This window comes from Falco punctatus (genome assembly GCF_963210335.1).
Source record: "Falco punctatus genome assembly, chromosome: 3".
Lineage (NCBI taxonomy): Eukaryota > Metazoa > Chordata > Aves > Falconiformes > Falconidae > Falco > Falco punctatus.
The window spans coordinates 54348749-54370701 of NC_137582.1; the positions used below are offsets into that span (position 1 = coordinate 54348749).

A 21953-nucleotide genomic window follows, 5' to 3' on the forward strand; every position below is an offset into this window, starting at 1 on the left:
TAAACTGTTTATCCCTGGAGCATGCCAGAATATTACCTCCAGAATCTTCTAGGGAAGTAGGTGGGGGTTTAGTCGTTGTTTTGTGGGTTTGGTGGGTTTTTTTTTATTCAAAAGTTTGGGGTTTTTTTTCACATTTAGAGAAGGATTCTCTAAGGGCTTTCTTATTTTGCTATTGCTGTTTGTGTTTTTTTATTTAAAAAGAAAAAAATTAAAAATCATCTCATATCCATCTGGCCAGTGACAGTACTTTCCAAATCTGTGTTTTTGTAATTCCTGCTGTACCAGCAAAGCCCATGTAGGAAAACACCAAAATTGCAGAGAAGAAAACAAATTCTGCAGGTGAATGACACAGACCAACCACTGTTGTGTAGTGAGTTATTAGCTGTTCTCACGTGAAAGGCTGTTTTTCTCCAGAGATGGTGCAGGGTTTTGGAAGTTAAGAGTGTCAGGGGAAGTGTTGTTCTTTAAAAGCAACTGGGTGTCAAGTGATTTTTTTAGTCAAGACTTTTCCTGTTACTCTTGCTTCTATTGTCCTTACCGACGCAGGCTGGTGCTATTGTAGTACCCTCATGGGTTATGCAGCCATACAGAATTTCTCCTCCTCCCAATTCTGTGTCCTTCAGATACTTTACAGATAATTATCATGACTCCCTCATTTACTTAGCCCAGATGTACAGTATGTTCCGCTCTTCTGTCTTCTAATATTAATAGCTCTTGCCAGGCTCCTCCTCAGGTTTGGTGCTTAACTTCCTTTGATTTGTCTTTGTTCTTCTCTTTCTTAGACTTAACAAAAGGATTCGGAGGACTAGTTAGAGAAGGTAATAGAGTAAGCCTTTATCACTAATAATTCTGCCTGTAGGCTTCCTGGATGATGTAGCCACAAATAGTATATGCCATGTTCTTTTTCTCCTATGGGTCATTAGAAGATGAAAGTCGACTCTAATATTATTGTGGTGACTTAAAAGGGAGCATCAGCATCAAGTAGATGCGATGCAATGAATGTAATTTTTTCTTGGTGGAGGGGAAAATTACTTAAAGAAGCATAGCAACTTAGCCATACTCTGGTTATGAGAGAGGCCATAGGTTTGTACTCCTTTTGTAGCTATATTTTCTTGACCTGGTGGCCCTTAGTCACTTTGTATGTTTGAACATTGTTTTTAAAACAAAGATCAAGGAGCAGCTGACAGATAGGAGGGGGCTGTTATAAATGTGTAAATGGTGACAACTCTTAATCTAGTGAGAACCAGTAGAATTTTTATGGCAAGTTACAGAAGAAATATGTATGACTTACTGCCAGACATTTTATGTCAGACAATTAAAATTATTTAGGAAAGCTGGGTATCCAAAACAGAATCAGAAAGTAGATCAGTCTGGGGAATTGTCCCATCTGGCAGCTGTCTCCAAGAGATCACTGCAAGCAAGAATGATCTTTTCTTTCCCCAAAATAATACATGCTTTTCCAAATTTAACAGCAGCCTTTTAAGAAATCTGTTTTGATTTTCATTGCCCCCACTGATTGCAAGTAAGCACGACCGAGGAAAGATGGATCTCCAAACTGAAGCAAATGAAAGGATCATTGTCCTCCAGGATTGTTATTGAATAGGTAAAATCTCTCAATCTCAGATGATTTTTTTTCTGGCATAGATATTTTTTTTTCCTCCCGAAAACATCTTATGGCAGAGTAAAACAACAAATATAATAGGATTTGAAATGCATTAAGCAACTGTGACTTCCTTGTCTCTACAGCCAGCTGCCTTGTGTCAGTTCTAGATCTCAACAGTAAAGAAGATAGCTATTTAATTACTGTGTTTTCTGTCTGTTGTTTGTAAATCTTGGAAGGTCTGCTGGAGATGCATTAAGGAAAGAAGTTCTGCTATCAGGAGGCTTATGTTTGTTAGATGGAGAGGTACATGTCCAGTGGGAAATTTTTTAGGCCTCCACAGAAGGAAAAGAAAAAAATCCAATAACCGCTTGCTTCCATGTATTCCTTGCTCTTTTTGGATATCCTGAGAAGAGATGATGACTTCCCATTTTTTCCCTCTCAGGGAAACTTGCTTTTGGATTGGGAGGGGAAAAAAAGAAGGGGAAAAAGTTGTCATTTGGGTATTCTTTGTGAGTTTTTAACATCCTTGCTGAAATTAATGCCTCTTTTCAAGTCCTGTGTTTCCTTTCTTGTGACTTTAAAGAAGTGTACGAGAACATGTAATTATTGATGGGTAGTCTGCTCTCTGACAGGCTTCAGTGGGTGGTGTAACACTTCACAACCCTGTTGGTAGTACAATTTTAAATGTTATGTTCATCATTTAAGAATTGTTGGGGTTTTTTAATGTAAAATCCCCAGATACCACAATTCTGTCTGAAGTAGGTATGCTGATGTATGCTTGGAACAAACTGCCTGGGTGTTAGATACTGGCTATTTATTTATTCCTGAAATAATCCTTAAATACACTGTTAACAACAAGTATTCAGGATAGCAAAGACTTACTTGCAAGCACACCCATTTTCTTTACATGAGAAATATTTTCTATACACAACTTATGTGCCATGTTTTGGCTTTCTCCAGCTTGATAGCTTCCTTTTGGAAGTCATCAACATTTTATTGGCTATCACATGTAGAGCAGAACAATCCCTTTATAGTAAGAAGATGAGTGGTTAGATTTATAATTATGTCATCCGTAAACCTTGGCTTGTGTATAAGTGTATATGTTTATACCTGAAAGACTCAAGGGAATAATTTCTGTAACAGGCAAAGAACTGCAGGGGGGGGAAACCTGGTAAGTGGTGGACCACATAAATCAGTAGTTTCTCTGAAAGTTTGTAGTTAAAGTTCAATATTTTCAAGATTACAGTTTTTCTTTTTTTATAACAATCGCGGATACATTACTTCTGCTCTAGCAGCACAAGAGGTGGTGTCACACAGGGAACTGAAGAACTGCAAAGATAGAAACCCTCAGCAGAAGTTTAGACTGTTCTCTGTGTTGCAAAGACCAAATTCTAGTATACATAACTGGTATACCTGGCAGCAAGACAGACTTGCTTACCTAATGAAATCGACATTCTGAGATGCTTTAAAAAACCCCAACCAAATAATAATGTAAGCTAGAGAAGGACCTTCCTGAAATCCTAATTATTTTCCTAGAAAATAGCAGTGCAATTTTAGTAGTAGTTTATTGCATTCTATTCTCGTTCTCATGGTGGTGGAAGTCATGTTTAATTTTGGCCAGAATTAAATACTTTCTTTTTTTCTGTCTGTGTGTTTCTGCTTCTGAAATGAGCACCAGAGAGAGCCACGTATTACGCAGTATATTTCTCTGCCTCACTCACAAGCACAATGTTTCTGCTCTGGCTGTCCCTTCAGCACATACCAATGCTGTGCTGTGCTAGGTCACATGAGGAATTTTAGCTGTTGTGATGGAGCTATGGGACACTTTAATTGTGACCCAGGATTTATATTGTGGTTTGCAGTACTGTGAAAATGTTATTCAGTGGAGTCCTATACTCATAAAGAAATGTGTGCTTGGATGTGAATTCTGCTCTGAAGGGAACTATAACTTACCTTTCTGAAATGAGGTTTTGCTTGTCTCTGTTTGTATAATTATACAGAAAAACAAACAAACAAAAAGAACAGAAAGGTAACCCTTCAATTCACCATGTCCCAAGGTGTTTAATTAATATACTTTTAAATGCCTTTAGTGTTATATTTCAGAATTTTTCCAGTTTTAAGTTGGAGTCCCTTCCAAAGTAGAGAAGATTGAATGGCTCAGTGGTGGTCATTATGTCCTTTACAAAAGTCTGAGATGGGTGCCTGTCTTTAAAGCAATATTTGGGGTTGATATTGGCAAAAAGTCAATAGTTGTGGGTTTTTTTAATGTATACGTAATGGTGAACATCTTTTGATCAAAATTTATTCTGTTTACCTATCCTTGAACTGAAAGGTAATGTTTTAAAGTTGGATCTGGTATCTAGCTCTTAGATACTGGCTTTTTACGAGTATGTAAACCGCTGCAAGGTAACTTGCTATGTATAGGAAAAGTGCATATTTCCTTGTTTCCAGAAAATACTTCTGCCACTGTTTTGCTCTTCAGAGCATTTCCACATTTTCTGCTGAAACTATGACACAAAGATAAACTAATACCACAAAGAAAAACCCCAAACAGATAGCCTTTGTCAAGCACTTAATTTTATCTACCTGATTTCTGTTTCCTAAACAGAAGCCTTATAAAGGCATAAACTTAAGGTGGTGGGAGACAACACCGATGTTTCGTTGCAATTCTTGTGTCTTCCTGTAATGCTGAAGTAATAGTGATGTATGTGTTTTGCACTACTGTAAAATGTTGCATCCAATATGTTGTGTGAGCTTGGCATCCGTGCAGTTGCGTTGGTGCAGGAACGCAAAAGAAAAGAAGAACCTGACCAAGCAATTAAAAAGACCCTCCGTAGAGATAAGGCCTGAAACTAGTTCTCTCTGGCCTGAATTTTTGTTGCTATTATTGTGCCTGTTGGTCATTGCCTAAGAATAGGAACAAAAGGGCTTTTGTATGTGAGTAAAAATAGAGTTTCTAACAAGGTAGAACCAATAACTGAATGAAAAATCTGGTATTTGGAATAGCCAGAAGAAGGGGGGGGGGGGGGGGGGGGGGGCGGCGGCAGCGGCTGCCCTTTGGGACACATCTATTAACAAAACAAAACACACACATGAGTTTATTAGCAGTGTTCCAGTCATCTTTATTCCTGTCTCAAAATTAAGTTTCCCTGAGATTTGCAAGTTTTGCTTTGTCAGGCTGTTAAATAGATGACTACATTGCCACATAAATTAAACAAATTTGAAACTTAAATTGCAGAAATGAATCCTATCTGGTGTTTTTGTCTGGCATTAAAATTTTCATTGACCACCACTGCTAAATTTTAGGAGTAAATTGTTATTATACACATTTAAACTTCTATCTACATGAGGAAGCAGGCTTTCACATTCCATTTTCATAGTGGAGAAGGTAAGATGCTGTCAGGTCTGGTACAGCACATGTTGAAGCAATCTGAGTTTAGCACAACATCATCCATTGATACATTGTCAGTCAACCGATGTTTTCTTCATAATTCAGTATACTTGCACAAACCATGTTAAAAAAATTGTTAAAATGGAAGAGTAGAAGATAATGTGGATAAATGAATGTTAAAGAAACCAAATTTGATGTTATTAAAGTAAATATTAATTAAAGTTATTAAAGTATTATTATTGCAAATACTGGAGTATAAAATTATGTGTGGCTTTGGTCAGACTTTTTATTTGTTCTTTCAGGGAAAGATTAATGTAATCTGTGATGCACCTTGCATTGTGCCTTCTGGGTAGAAACACTGTGTATGCTGTTTCAAAAATATCTTTTCTAGGCAACTGTGCTCTGGGAACTTCTGAGAAAATGTGGTACATATCAGCCTGAACTTTGTACTCTTAGCAAACAAAGTGATCTCATTAGCAAATTGCCATTTCTCTGCTTAATTGTGTGCTCATCTGGATTATTGGGGGGAAAAAGGTTCTGGAAACAGTTTTTCATGCTTGGTGTATGTTTTTATTAGCAGTTGCACTCCCCCTTGTCTTATCTGCCCTGTGTACTCCTCCAGTAAAAACTCATTTTACATGAGAGTGATGATAACTTTGCAAATCCATTTGACTTAAGTTTTAAAGGAGCAGAACTGGACTGATTGAAGAAAGAGGAAGGGGATCCTTGACAAACTCATGATACGGGGTTCTCGATATATTGTCTTTTTTCCCCTCTGTTTTCATGTAGAGTAAGAACATAATGGGGGGAAAATGGAAACTACGTATCTTGCTTTCTGTATTTGTGTTTAAAGAGACTGCAGTAATTTTAATGAGAACATGCACGTTTGATTAATCAATTCTTTAATTGATTGAGAACTCGCGTTGCTTCTGAAAGCAATTCCACTTATGAACTTAGTTATTACCAGTATTTTTTCAAAGGTGGATTAGTTTTAATATAGTGTTATATATTTAAATAGTTTTCTTTATATGGTAAATTTCTTTGAAAACTACATTTAATAAGCCATTAACATGGAAGACTAGAATAACACATTAAGAAAATTAATGTTTGACAAGCATTATTTTTTAAGTGCACATTGTTTTTTCTTTTCATGATTGTAAAATTAGAATTGCTTTTAGTGTAATACAGTCTCAACAAATGGTGCTTTTAACCAATTGAAAAATAATCACTTTTTCTTTCTATTAAGCAATTCAAATATTTCTACCAAACAACTAGATTATTAGGTTAATGTGCATCAGTTATTTTGACCAACGTGGGAGGAAAAAAAACCGGTGTAGTTCTTACTTAATATATTCAATATGTTGTAACAAAGCCCTAAAAGTTATGCAGTAAGTCATATTGCATTAATTTCATAGTACAAAAGCTACTACTTTGTCTTACTAGTACAAGTTTGCATAAAAAGAATGATGTGGAGAAAGTGGGGAAGTAAGTCAGAACAGCTGAAAACCAAACACCATGCCTGCTTAAGCTGTTCTTTACTCCATGACATGACTCCATGACTTTTGGAGAGTCTGAGGCAAAGTTAGAGTCAACAGTATGTATGGAAATGCAGGTTGCTGCAATTAAGGTGATCATACTGACACAAAGTCTAATCTCTGAATGTTTCCATACTAACTTGATTTCAATATTAGTAACTTTAGTCTGATGTTTTGTTCTGCTGTCATAACTTTGCACTTTAGGTGAACAACTGATAAAAATGAGTAGGTGGATGTATAACTGTTTACATGTTGCTTGACATCAGGCATGATAATTTAACATTGAAGAAAGTACTCTCCTTAAAATCAGTTTGGAAAAAAATAATTTTTAGATCTAATGTTACAGCTAAAACATATAATTACTTTAATACAGAATGATGAAAAAGATAATTCTCAGTCTTTATTGCATTTAGCCCACAAAAAAAGTCTGTAATTTTCTATAAAATCATGCCTGGAAGTCCAAGCCTATGAAGTAGCATAGGGATCTTTTCTTTCATGCCATTTCCATTCATAGTCGAGTGGATGTGTGGGGGCATCCACCCTGTGCAGGTGAAAGGGCCTGTTTGACTTTGCTTCCAAAGTTCCGGTACCTCACATGGACATAGAAGAAAGAAGTTGTCCAGGATTGTCGGTTGGTGGTCTGCCTGGTCCTACTTAGGCTGTTTTTTGTCTTCCTGCTTACAGTAACATGTTAGCATTTTTATGTAACGTGTGCCATCATTGTTGTCTATAAATTAAAACATAATGATGAAAACAGGATCATTTAGAAGAACAACTTGTCCTGTCTTTTGGGATGGTTGTTCAGTATCTCTAAACATTTTGTTTATTTGTTTTGTATTACTGTGGTTCAATTCACTGAATAAGCAAGTTTCCTCTTTACTGGAGTGAGAAGCTCAGTTTCATTTCTTGTAACGTTTTTGTACATGCTTTTGTTCCCACCTTAGTTGGTTTATTTGATAGCCTTCATTTACCTCTTGACATCTTGGTGGTTCGTCTGGGTTCAGCAGCAGAACTCCTTTATGATGCTTTGTGATGCACAGCCTTTTGTGCACCTGCCTGCCAACTTTCATCCTGACTTTTGTCTCTTTGGCGTGGAAATTGATCGCTCCTTAAGAGCACTGTCAAATTCAGCGAGTGGTAAAAGGATGCCACCTCAAAGCTGGAGGAGAAAATCGACAGGTCCCAAAGGATGAGCCTGTTCCAACATGGCTGCTTAGCTAAAATATTAAAGCTGGTGGCTCTGTGTGTGCCATCTTAAGAATCTGTCAGTATGAATAACCTCCGACTGTATGCAAAGCAAGGAGGCCTGAATAACAGCTTTGTGCTGCAGAAACTTAACACTCGGAGCAGGACTAAAAGCCCGGTTTCATTGGTTATTTTGGACAGTTAACATTCAAGTCTCGTAAAAGAAAGAAGCTCATTATGACTCAGTTCCGTTAATTAGACGTAAATTACTGTCTTTAGTGCCATAGCACAAAGGAAGGTAAGGGGAGTTCTGCAGGACCAGAGGATACAGAAATTGTAATTGGATGAGGGCATGGGCTGGGAAAGGGTGGCTGAGCACAAGCCCCCATTGAACTCAGGGAGCTCACACTGAAGTGTGCATGTGCAAGGACTGAAGTCAGAATAATTACTTTTTAACTTCCACTCAGATTTGTTGTCTTTTATTCCAAGATGATCAGTGTGGCTGGCTCTAAATGATGGGATGAACAGATGTAGTTCATTTAGTGAAGATTTTATCTACTGTGGAAAGCTTTATTCAATCTCTCTTTTAAAAAGGAGATTAGCCTTGAATTCTTAAAAGTTCAAAGGGAAATCCAGAATCTTTCCAGACTTCTCATGGTCCTGGGATAGCCCTGGGCTTCTTGTAGTATTTAGCATCTCCTTATCATGTGTGGGCTAAAAATACTATGCCTATTACATAGTCTAGCACACCTTGTCCTGAAAATTTTGTTTTAGAAGCAGAAATATAAAAGCATTAAGGAAATAAATGAATATGACTGTATGCTTTATTCAAGAAGAGATAATAATTTGAGTTTAAGCTAACAATCCTTACATTAAATCCTGGGTTTTTTTCCATTGCTTGCAAAAATGAACCATATGTAAACTGTATGACTTGAGAGATGCTTTAATTCACTGAAAAGGATGTCTAAAAACATTTTGCAGTTTTGCTTGTTGGTTGCTTCAGATTCAGAGCTGAAAGGACTGTTTTCCATAGTGTAAATATGGGAATGTTTCTTGTCCACCTTAATAATGAATAACAATAGTCATAATCTTCCCCCTCCCTAGTGTTTTGTCCAATGGTAGCACTAACAAGCCTCTGCCTTGCGCACTTAACAGCCATTGTAGTTTTGCCCCCACCACCACCTTGAGTTGAGTTCAGAAGTATAACATCTTAAATGATCAGAGGCAGGACAATGGAGTAGTCATTTTTGAGAGACTGAAAGAAATAGGAGTACTTCAAGCAGTATTTGATTTGGTTTTGAATGTAGGTGTCTAATGAGAAAAAGCTAGCTGTAGAGAAATAATACAAAATTATGGGGCAGGGTTATCACTAGAAGATGGGCACAAAGGTACTACATTTCTGTGAAGGCTGTTATTAAAGCAAAAGTATGATCTCCCTGTGCTCCTAAGAGTTATTTTCAGGTGCTTTTTTTTAATTGAAACTGATTTTGGAACCCTTAAACTATCTTTAACAATCATAAAAGGGCAGAAAGGGTTTCACAAACTTTTATAGTGGAGAGGCAAATGAAACCCTCAGGCACATACTTATCTGCAGGCATATTTGTTACTGGAAGTGCAAAGGGTGAGTCTGAAAGCAGATGTCTTGCCTCTTTGCTGTTGTGGAACTGTAAAACCTTAACTTGTTCTGAGGTGTCCTAGAAAAGCAAAGTGATTTCTTTGAACTAAGTGAATTCTTTTGTTCTTATCTCAAAGTTTGGCTTTTAAATCCTATTTTAGCCTCATCAGTTACTTCAGCAATTTGATAGAGAAACACTGAGTTCTTCACTATGCAATCTTATTCATTAAGTGTGGTCACTGTAAGTCATCATCACAGTGATCATCTGTTAGTGACAGGACAGATAGCTGGAAGGGCGTAACAGTTACCACTGCAGGTCATTTCTGAATGCAGGTGGAATAGTGGATATTTATTTTAACAACAATTTTTTCATGACCAGTGTTAATGTTTTATATATCCAGATTGTGAGACTGCGTTCTACAGATAGAAAGTGCTTTTTTTTTTTTTTTCTCATTGCAGTGCTGCCAGCTGAGAATTGCCTTATAGACGTTATTGATGTGGGTTTTGGTTTATGCAGGATGGAATTCTGCAGCGATTCTTTCTGGTCAATCAATTTACTGTGTAGAGCATTTAGTGACATGCTTATTAAATAAGAACTCTTATGAACTATATAAATAATACGAGAAGCGAATCCTGAAGCAGACATAGGAGCCTTGCTGAACAGCCTACATCCCTCATGTTCCAACTTGTGCATCATCCGATGGTAATCTAATATACTGAAGTGCATAAACCATGAGCCTAGTTAAGTCTGTAGTTATCAGATTTCTGTCTGTGGAAGGACCAGCCTGGTATTTACTCCTGTGTCCTGGCACATGTTTCTCTCCCTCCTGTTAGTGGAAGAATGACTTTTGAAGAGGTTGAGTCAAAGTAATTAAAAATACTAATAGGCTGAATGAGGAAGTATTCAAACATACATGATACCTTTCTTAATATGGAAGCAGAAATAGCAGGGACACCTCTCATACGTAACTTGGAAGGACCTCCTTCCAAGCAAAGGGTCTTCTGCAGTCAGATACTCATTAAGAGTAAGTATGTGATCTCTTCTGCCAGCTTGTCTGAAGGGCTCAGCTTCCAGCTGCAAATTTTGCTCCATTCTGTCTATGTGCATTTCTTACCTCAAATCTCAGAAATTTTCAAAGAGAATAAACACTCCTTCTCTATGAAAGGAAATGTCTTTCTCTAAGACTAGGAGTGCCAGATAGCGTATCTTCGTTAGCCGGTGTTCAGCAGCTGGTACTCTTTTAAACCTGGATGGGTCCTGATTGGGAAGTGCCTTGTCATAATTGTCCAAATTCATGTTTTGGGTGGCTGCTTGGGCATTTTGAGGGGAATGGCATGCTTTCAGTAGCTTCAATGGTTATGTCAGATCTTACCAACGCAGAGGGAAGAAATATATCCAAAGGTTCAGAAAATTACATAAAAAGTTTACAATATCTTTTCCACATTGTATTTGATTTCCCTCTGTAATCATGTCATGGTTTAACCCTGGCTGGAAACCAAGCACCACACAGCTGCTTGCTCACTCCTCCCACAGTGGGATGGGGGAGAGGATCAGAAGAGTAAAAGTGAGAAAACTTATGGGTTGAGATAAAGACATGTTAACAGGTAAAGCAAAAGCCACACACGCAAATAAAGCAAAGCAAGGAATTCATTCACCACTTCCCATGGTCAGGCAGGTGCTCAGCCATCTCCAGGAAAGCCGGGCTCCATCACGCGTAACGGTTACTTAGGAAGACAAATGCCATAACGCTCAACATTCCTTCTTCTTCCTCAGCTTACATACCCAGCATGACATTCAGTGGTAGCATATCCCTTTGGCTAGTTGGGGGTCAGCTGTCTCGGCTGTGTCCCCTCCCAGTTTCCCGTGCCCCTCCAGCCCTCTCGCTACCAGGGCCTGAGAAACAGAAAAGTCCTTGACTTGGTATAAACATTACCTAGCAACAACAAAAACCATTGGTGTGTTATCAACATTGTTCTCACACCAGATCCAAAACAGCTCCGCATGAGCTAGTAAGAACAAGATTAACTCTATACTAGCTGAAACCAGGACAAATCACAAGTTGCTTTTTTTTTCCGTAAATGTATGAATTGGAAACTTTCCACCTATCTTCTAACGGAGCTTTGTTCAGTGCCCTTTGGTCTTAATAGCTGCCCTGCCGCTGTTGCACTGTGAGGTTGTACAAGAGTGAAGCGTGGGCAATGCTGTTAGGGGAGGTGTTGCTTCCCAGCCTGTCCACAGTGCTTAGCAGCATGTTTTAGAGGTGTATCTCACAGGTTATGGAAAGAGGAGAAGGTAAAGCAGTCAGCTGTCTGTCTCTGTGTGAGCCTCTGCAAGTCTGACCGTGGGTTTGTGGGGCCCGGTCGTTGGGTGGGGAGCAGGAGCTGGTGGCACAGTGGGCTGCCGTCTGCTGAGAAATGAGGCAAGGAGTAGTAAAATGGCAGGGCAGCATACCTAGGTAACGCAATGAAACTAAATGCATCGCACGCTGAAGACGACAGGAACCTGGTATTTTTATTTGATTCATTGTTCTAAGAATTGCGTTGTGATCTCTCCTTTCCAGCGTTAGTGCTTTCCTGCTTCCAGCTGGCACATCTCATATTAGGCCTTATGCCCTTGTTTTGCAGTCTTCCACTATTATTTCTGTTGCTGTTTCATACTTCACTCATCACGGTTTTCTTCAATGGCCTATTAAAGCTTCCCTCCAGATTCTTCCTGCTCAGTTGGGTACCGCTCAACAATTTATGGGAAGCTTTTTGTTTGTGCCTGTCAACTGCAACGCAAACTAGAGAAGACATTACTCCTTGTCAAGTGGCAGTGCTAATTGTGATCCACACTGGGTATATTGTCAAGGCTGTTTCGGATCCAGTGATAGGAGCCTTTGCCAGGCCAGCTGGTATCCATTCAAGGTCAGGACTCGTGTATGAGTCCCCGAGGGGCAAGTATACAAATATCTAGCTATAGCTCACTGGAAGGGTTATATCAGATCAGAGACTTTTTGAAAGATCGGTCACCCTCAGACACTAATTCTCATCTAGACCCATTTACCTGTAGGCAGTCTCAACCTCAGAACTGTAAACAAATTTTTCAGTAATTTTTCCCTCTGGGTATCCGTATGTATAAACCAATTCTGATACATACTGACTCACTCTCCCTTTTTCAGAAACACTGCCTAAAAACAGTCTCGTTTCAGTCCAGTTAATCTTATTAAGGACAAGTCTGTTTCAGTATAAGGTTATAATTTTTATTAAAAAAAAAAACAAAAAACAAACAAACAACAAAACCACCAAAAAACAACCCAACAAAATAAAGCCTTGTTCCTCCTTGCAGATGGCTGTTCTTTTGACTTTGTGGAAATACTTGCATAGGTGGATTAGACCATTTGAAAACCATACACAGTATAGTCAGGTCACGGGGTTTTCTTGTAACTTGGATTGGTTTCATTTGTTACCAGCAGCCAATGTATTCATTTGGTGGATGACACCAAAGTATGATTTGAATGTGCCCTGCAAAAACTCATTTAAGGCATTTCCACAAGTAGCTCTTTGTTCAGGGCAAGCACTCCAGAAGTATCAGAGAAGTGATGTTAGCTGGGGAAGAAGCCCCCCGAGATGTACATCCAGAACCACTTGATCTTTGATCTTCATTTGCGTGAGGTTTTCACAGTAGCCCTGGGCAAATCTTTTTTTACTTTTTATGTTCGACCTTCCTTAGCTCCAAAATAAGAATACTTGCCTAGCCGAGAATAACATTGTGAGGATTTTAAAACAAAGAAGGGCTTGTGTGCCTGAAATCTTGTGTGTCATTTTTTTAAAATACGCAAGTTGGGACTAATGAAAGATACTTTTTCATATAAAACTTACCCTTCATTGTTAAGCATCTAGTGTATGTTGTCTGGGTTTCTGGCCTCTCCAGTGGAGAGGGAGTTATTTTTAGATGGCAGTTTTCCCAGCCTGTCTTAACCCTTTAGGAAAGCAATTTGTCTTCCAGTTGATTCCAGAAAGCATATGGATGATGATAAGTTTGAACTCACTACGGCTGGTTGAAATGAATTCCACCCTCTTCAGCCAGTCAATGCCATCTTTAAAATGTTTATGTTTATTTGATAAATGGAGTAGAAAAGGGGCAAAAGATATGCCGGATACTTTCTGGAAGTCTGGTTCTTGGGAGGATCAGCTGAAGACATGAGCCTTTATGTGAATACTACAACATCAACAGCATCCCCATATCAAAGATTTAAATATACAGTTCACTTAGGGCTGGGATAAATAGTGCTAGGTGTTATAAGACGTTGATATGTATCTGTATATATGTATTAGTGTGTGTGAATAGAGCATGCATGTATATACAGACAATGCAAATGACCAAAGATACAGGAAGACCTGTTTTACATTTTTAGTATATTTTGCATTTTTCTGTATCCTCAACTAGTAACAATATCAATCTCATTAGGGGTAAGCTATAATTCTTATTGTTGATGGTCCTTTTTGAATGTATGTGAAGTTCTCTTATGTATCTAGTACTTGTATTTGGATAAAAGACAAAGAAAAAAATTTCTTTTAAATGGAAACAAGTTAATACAAACAGTTTCAATTCACTGTCTTTTATTCTTTTGTTCTGGTCTCAAAATGGAAACTGAGCTTTTAATATCCCTTATAGATAGAGTCTGTGAAAAATCAAAGTTTTTCAGCAGTGTTACTTTGACTCTTTATCAGAGAATTTCTAATGGAGGAATGTGATCGTTTTGGAAAAAAGTATAGCAAAACCCTATATATTTTCAAGTCTTAAATGTTGAAATTATTTTGAAAATAAGATTCCCATTCATCAGAAACTTGAATCACTCTCCCATGAGAACTGAAGTGGTTCTGAGTCTTTTTTAACAACTTTACGAGCAACCCTATCTCTTCTGTGAAGTGGACTTAGCTGCATCTTTAGCTGAAAAGGAACTTGTCAGACTTGATCTTACGAATATTGCATTAGAGGAGGGAAAACACTTAATTGTTAATGTATAGTTTATTTGACATTACTGAGTTTAAGCTGTGGTTTACTCCCAACTCCATGAGTTACACCTACAATTTTGAAGTGAATTGGAAGACCGTTGATTATAGAACTAGCATTCCTGTTGCTTCTGCTTAGCAACCCATTATGCATGCAGTCAGCATCTGTAGTGTTTATTATGCACCAGGATTCCCTCCCATTTTGCTTTCCTTGCCTGCCTATACATATTTGCTACATGCTACAGCTTTGCATCTCTCTTTCCTCCTGTACAGTAAAGACTGTCTGTGAGCATTGGTGGGAGTAGAGCAGAGCTGACAGTATATAGTTCTGGTGAACTTCCCTCTGCTTTGATGACACAATCCCACAGCAGGAATACATGCTTGTTTCACGCTTTTTTTGGTTTGTTTTTGTTTTGGGGTTTTTTGGGGGGTGTTTGGTGTTGTGTTTTTTTTCATCTGGAGAATACGGGGAACAGGTATAATACACAGATTTTTAAAAAAGGGGAAATGAGCTGGAGGAAATAATGTTAAAATATGGTATTAAGAGCCTGATGTGATGGGTTTGAAGTGAAGTTTTTGGCTATTTTGGAAGCAGGCAACTAAATAAAGCAATCGGTCACTGGTAACTTTTACTAGCGTCTCCTACCAAATTTTTTATCCTGCCAGATTCTACCACAGGAACAGCATAGATGTAAATAGCAGCTAGAGCTATAGAAGCGATCTTAGCAGCATGAGTGTAAAACTTAAGTATTTCAGCTACTGTATGAATACAGAGATGTCTTAACAGTCCAGGACTGCATCTCCACAAGGATTTATGCATATGTTCAGTTTGAAGCATGTAGGTAGTCGTGTTGACTGAGAGTATTTGTATCAATGCAAAAATGATTTTACTGGTTCAGGCTTTGATTTCCAGTCAATCAGGCAAATCTTACAAATGACCTCATGGTGATTTGTATTAGCTAGGGCTGCAAAATATGCTTTTTGATTGTGTGGTGTAATACTGTGTATGTTTACATTACAAACATCAGTCCTCCATGATCACCCTTTGTTCCTCTAATTCAGACTTTATCTGTTAAGAATAAGGTTTGGCTTTGGAAAATTGGAAACAGACCTATGTTCAGAATTGTATCCATAAACCGTGCAGCCCTTAGTGCTGAAGTCTAAATAAGGAACAGAATTCCCATAAAACAGAGTCATGGAAGCAAGTGGTTTCTGCTGCAAAGAAAGAGACGACCTGTTCTACTTAGTAATAAATGTTTCAATATGTTAGTTTGCAAATACTTGTTTTGGGCATCGATCTTTTGAAAGTTTAGTCCATTGGCTGATCATTGGTGATACAGAAAACATAAGAGGTTTATTGTCTAGATGTTAATAGATGCACTGAGTTTCATTCTCTTCTGTAAATAAAGGAAAGCAGAAAATATTCCAGGTTCTAGTTTTTACAGTTATGTCCCTTTTTGTTGATTCTAGGTTTTATTGTACCAGGACGTAGTAGGTGGGTCAGTGGTAACTTTGAAATTTGGCAGTTGTGTACATCAGCTGCATGGAGCACTGGCCCTTAGAAAAGGTCTTGTAAACTGAGCTGCAGTGATGCTTTAGATTTTGAGCTGGGGCAGAGGGGAATGCTCTCCAAGAAACTAACCTCTAATTTTGCTGTTTTCCAGCTTTGCTGTGGTGAAAAAAATTTTAATGGATGTCCAATGTGCCATGGGCACAATGAAACAATTCAGCTATCGGTAAAAGTATGTTATCTTTTCAACTGCACCTGGCTATAAATAGATGTGGTAGAAGTTCTTAATTATAGTTTGCCTGAAAAGTAGGGTTAGAACTTTCGTGTTTTTTCTGGAAGTCAAGAGGAGACTTCTGTATGTGGTTTTGAGTTTTTGAATTGGATCTAGGGAAAGATTAAAGGGCTAGCTAAAAGCATCCTTACCATGGATGTACATTATGGTCATTGTGTCATTGTTTTACCAAATGTCCGTGGATTTGATGTGTTGTGCCCCAGTTCTGAGCAGCATTTGAGAGCAGCCTCTGAAAGAATCAGATAGGCTGCGGATGGGCGTCAAACTTGAAAAGCAATTTTGATGCAGAAGCATATACTAGTGCATAGCTTGTTCATACTCTGGTTGCTCTGCCTGCCTGTTAGAATGTCTCTTGTGCAACACCATGAAATGGATGCTATTGTTTACTATATCAATCTCACATAACATTTATCTAATTTATTTTTAAAATGGAAGTGGATGGAGAAAGTATGTTGTATAGTGTGTTCTGCCTCATGCATCATCATCAGAACATACTTTTGTGTTTCTGAGCCTGGTCTTTACTGTTGGGATCAACATCTGAAATGTTGGTAGCACAGCTTGACTATTTAGTTCCTATACACTTCACAGCAAGGACCATGATACCATGAGGGCAAAATTCACCTATATCAGAAGACCCCTCTCTGGGAGGCAAGAATATTGCACTGTACCACCAGTGTTCCCTGATGGGTAGTTAGGGTTTTAACTTTACTAACTGAAGGAATAGATTAACTTTCTTCAGCGTTAGTCCCACTGAATTGTACTGTCAGAGATGCCTGAGTTACATGAGGTAGCTACAGCAAGGAATAGGTCATCTGCACATGGAGTGTATAGATTTACTCATAGTCAAAGAAACTCTAAATGTTGCATCAAAGAGACTTTTTTTTTTCTCTGCCGGATTTGCCCAGTCTGAGAAACTAACATAGTTCTCAGATTTGTACTTGCGTTGTTGAATTTTTTTAAGTCAATAGTGGCAGATGTGCATGATACAGATGATTGACAAATCAAAGACTGCACTTCAGAAAGAATGATCAAGCACTGGTTATTAGGATGCTGCAGCCATAAGTGGTCAATCAAAATTCCTTGGATTTTTGGCTTGTACCCAAGGAAAAGCTGTGACGCTGGGTAGATCTTGTTTGTTTCAGTTGCAGACCCTTGACATTACAGTCATACAAGAAAGGGACTTGTCAGCAACAACCACTTAAGTAAGCTTTGCGCTGTGAATATAAGGTGGTATAGCCAATGTGGATGGCAGTATGTCCTGTTCGTGGCATGCCTCTGCAAGAAGATACTCCTGGAAGATACTGAAAGCTCTGAGAAAAGCAAGTACCACAGACTGAACCCTGGAAACGGTACAGTCAACCAGTGTTCTGGATGATGTTTGGGATACTTTATGGAGGGGACAGGATTTCTGGATTTTTTTTTTAACCTTTCTGAAATCATAGGCTCTCCAAATGAGAGGTATTCTCTCTGTCTTAGTTATGTTTGTCTGGTCTGGATATGCCCAAACTATGTGATGCCTGAAATGAGATTCCAAAATCCGTTTTGTGGTACCTATAAATAATTTGAGTTTTAGTGGTCCCAGAAATCACAGCTGCTGTCAGCAATTCAGTTAATACAATACATTGTTTTGCATTTAGTGGCAAGACAAATGGGCCAAAATCAAGAGTGACGGTGATCTTAACACTGCTTTATTACCTAGGCAGCTGTGATTTGGAAATAACACCAGCAGCAGTTGATCTCATCAGGTTGAGTGTCTTTTGCATCATTTGACCCAGGCTTTCTGCTATTGCCAGTCTTACTTCTGAGAGGATAGCAATCACCTACTCCAGATAGGTCGTTTTATGTAAAGATATTGACTGGTCTTCTAAGGCACGATGGTGGTGGTGCTGATTATTCCAGTATCCCTTTGTCAGGTACCTATTATCTGTCCCTTTTATAACCCTTTACAATAGACTGGGAAGGCAAGGAGTTAACACCTGTCTTTGCATAGCCTCACTTCTTCCCTCCTTTTCAATCCACTGTATAGATGAAAGAGAGGAGCAGCATGAAAGAGGAGGAGGTTATGATGTGGAAAATTATCAATTTTTCCCTGTTTGTCTCATCTTCACCTATCCTACTGTCAGTCAGAACTAAATGTTGATATATCACGCACAATTTTTGGTGTACTCACAGAATTTTAAAGTGGGCATATAAAAGGCAGCAGCCCATGAAATCAGGAAATTTATAAACATTCATGCAAGGAAGCAACCTGTGGCAGGATGAAACCTTGCATCTTTTTTTTGTGAGAAATTGTTACAACCCTTGCGCTCTCTTTGCAAGTAACAGTCAGTATCACACCTGTCCTACAGGAGGTTTAGATGTGGAGACAGGGAGCCAGAATTCTTCAGCATATGTATTTAGGCTTACGTTGTCACGCTATCCAGCTGGACTTAAGTGTTAGCACTTAATTCAAGGACTGATAGGTGCATGTGACTGCGTATCTAAAGCTGGTAGTTACTGTTGTGGTCATGGCATCCTCTGATGTAGGTCTGAATAACATTATCAATGAAAAGTACTGCAAATTGAACAGATCCTTGTACATGATGTACATATAACCGTGCAGCATAGAAGACACCTATTCAAACCGAGTGCTGCTTCATGGTAATAACCTTCCTCTCCAAGAAGGTTAAAGGGGGACAAAAATTACAAGCTTGGCCTATCTCCTCACAAAGCTTGGATCTCACAGAGTTAGGTATGGAAGTTACAGATTACAGAGTTAACAAGAGTTACTCAGTAATTGGAATAGGAAGGATTCACTGTTAGGGCCTCTTTGAAAAATAAACTTACATTGAAATTCTTTTCCATGCATATCTCAGTTACACTAAGCTCGAACTTGTTCTTTCCGTAGTTACAGCCTAAATGTCACTAGCCATTCCTCTGCTTGTTGCTGGAAACCCTGTGGCTCTGTTACTCCAAAGTATGTTGCCACAATTCTGCCTGTAGTTTGGAAGGAGCCTAACATAAGACCACCCAGGTAAACTGAGAGAGTCTCCAGAGCAGCTCTAGGGCCCTTGCACAAACCAAGAGACACTGCTTGTTTTATTTCTCTTAAAGATTCTTAGGTGGAAGGGTTTAATGCTTGTGCACAGCTAAACTTTCAAAGTGAGCAAACGTGAGTCTCATCTGCTGGAGCTGCCATGTCACGCATTCCTGGGGATAAAGGGTTCTCTGGGGCTGCATGAAATGCTGTCTGAAGCAAGTGCGGATTTCTACCTCAGTGAGCTGGTCCTGCTGCCAGCATTCTCTGCATACCCATCCCAGGGAGGCCCTCCTCTGTAAACTCCACATGAAAGAGAGCAGACTAAGAGCCTTAGAAAGTGCATCCAGCTTTTTGTTTCCTTTGTCATCAATGCAGTGTGTTCTGGTGTCTCCAAGACAACCATGTCTAAAAGGCTGACTGCATCTTTCACTGTTGCTCTATAGTGAGCTTGCTGAAATGGGCTCTGAAGGCCAGCCTCTAGCTGTTTTTTATCCGTGAGTTTTCTGGGTAGTACCTAGTGCTTGCTTCAGTTCCAGTTTTATTGCAAGAATTAAGCTTTGGTTTATCAGTTCAAAAGACATTATTTTGGGGTTGTCCCAGCTCATCTTTCTTTGACTAACTGTAACGAGCAGTTAGGATGTTTCCAGTAACGCCTGCAACAATGCTGGCTTTCTTTGCATTTTAGGTCCATTCTGCATCTGATAATAGATGCCTTCCTGCCACTGAATAGAGATGTACTGAATCTTGTGTTCTGCGTGCTCTTTGTTGCTCATGTGTGCCACCACCTTGAATGATTGCTGGTTTCATATTTAAGTTCAGATAGTGAAAATACGTAAGAGTTTTATGATTTCCATATAGTTGTTCAGTTTGCGGACCTGGAAATCTGCAGAATTTGGAGGGGGCAGGAATCATTCGTGGTACATGTTCCTTGAGCAGCAGTCCTTTTCCAGTGTTTGTCTGCCCCAGAACTTTAGCCTCTGTGCCCCCTTCTGTGTAATGTACGTCTCTGCCACTGGCTTAGAGAAAACTGGTGATGAAATAGGGTTTCAAGGGCAGCACATGTTGTCTCCCATGATGTTAGGGGCTTTGGGAATTAGAGTTGTCCATTTGCCTCACAGCTGCCTAGGAGAAACTGGATCCAAGACTGGTCTCTTGGCTAAAGTGAAGAGTAGTTAAAGATAATGTAATTATTTGTGCCAGCTGCAACAGTCAAGAACCACCACCCTGTCCCTTGCAATGGGCCTTTCCAAGGTAGTTAGCATGGGCATCAGTAGGAGTAAAGCAAGTGTTTTTCATACTTTCACTTTCAGAAATGGCCGAGACCCATGTATCTAGACAAAAGAAAAAGAAGTAAAATCCTTTTACGGCAAATTCCAGCCTGAGTGGTTGCAATTTTGTTCTATTGGCAAACTCACTGTTCTGTAAAAGTACATAGATATACATCTAGATAGACAACACTGATATATGTTGGGAAATCTTTATTAAGGATCTTTTGTCAATTCTGCTTGTGTTACATATGCCTTTAAATCCATCTCAGATCCTGAAGATGCTGCATCCATTTAGTGTTTGTTGTAGGCCATAATTTATTTGTATGTCAGAATCCAGTATCTTAAAGATAAAATTGATTTCTGCAAGCATTGTATCGGTATAGTTGAAGGGGTAAGGACGGACTTGCCTGTAGACAGTAAGAAAGGACTAAGTGAAGCTGTAGCCTGCAGTGGAATGAATGAGAGCAACCTATGGTTTGTATGAGCAGGGCCATAAACTAACTTGGCAGAAGCATTTCCCCCATGCTTGCATGTGGTAGTTGAGACGAGACATGAGACATGTATCCCCTTAGCACTGTATGGTTTTCTACCAGGGTTTCTGCAGAGCAGCCTAACTGGGAGGCAAAGGGGGTATTACTGTCAAGGAGGGGGGAAACTGAGACATGCTTTGTGAGCCTTGCTACACCCCCCACCCCCCCCCACCCCACCCCTATGCTATTGGCCGTTTTAGGAAAAGCCACAGGAGTAAATCCTCTGTTTGGTGGAAAGATTCCAGGCATCAGACACCCATGTCATGGCTCCTTGTCATTTCCCTGGGATGCAGTCTTGGAGTTCTCATGCATACCAAATTATTCCAAATCAATACCAGCGTGTAGTACACAGAGGTTTCTGGTATCTACTTGTTTCCCTTTAGCGCTTTCTTTGCAAACGCAGCGGCTTTAGTCTGGAAAACCTGGTCTTTGTTTGTTGATGTTTTATTTATTTAAGTATCAATTTTGAGATGCATGTCCAGGAAGGTTTTTTTTTGTTTAACTTTCAAATGAAATTAGAAATGAAAATTCAGGCATTTCTCTTTTCTATAGCAGTCTCTAATTGTTTTTCTTCTCTTGCCTCATTTAAAGCAACTATAAATAATATGAAGCTGACTTTTTTAACACTTTCAAACTTTGGGTTCTTTTTGAAAACAACATGAACTCAAATTTCCAGTAGATGTCATCCAACAATTTTAAGAGAACAGTGCTGCAAATAATGCCTAGAAGCTGGGAGTGGGGAAGGCAGGCTTATTTAATTTTTTTTTAGGGTTTAGAGTTTTATAAAGACTTGTAGGAACATAAGGTTGATTGGATTGGACTTGGTATATTAACAGGCTATTGACTGGCTGGTTCCAGCTTTTCAGGTCTTTCTTAAGTTCACCTTAGTATTGTGTCTGCCCTCCTTTAGTTGTTCAGTTGCACCATACATCATTTATTTCATGTGTATGTAATGTTTTAGTAAATTGACTGATGTGGGCATTGAGTTACATAATGATGAAGACCTTGAA

General features: G+C 39.0%; 1 protein-coding gene across 2 annotated transcripts in view; it reads left to right on the top strand.

Moving 5' to 3' along the window:
• CDH2 (cadherin 2) overlaps positions 1-21953 on the top strand; it is a 120130-nt gene that overhangs the window by 40848 nt on the left and 57329 nt on the right. The window lies entirely within an intron of this gene.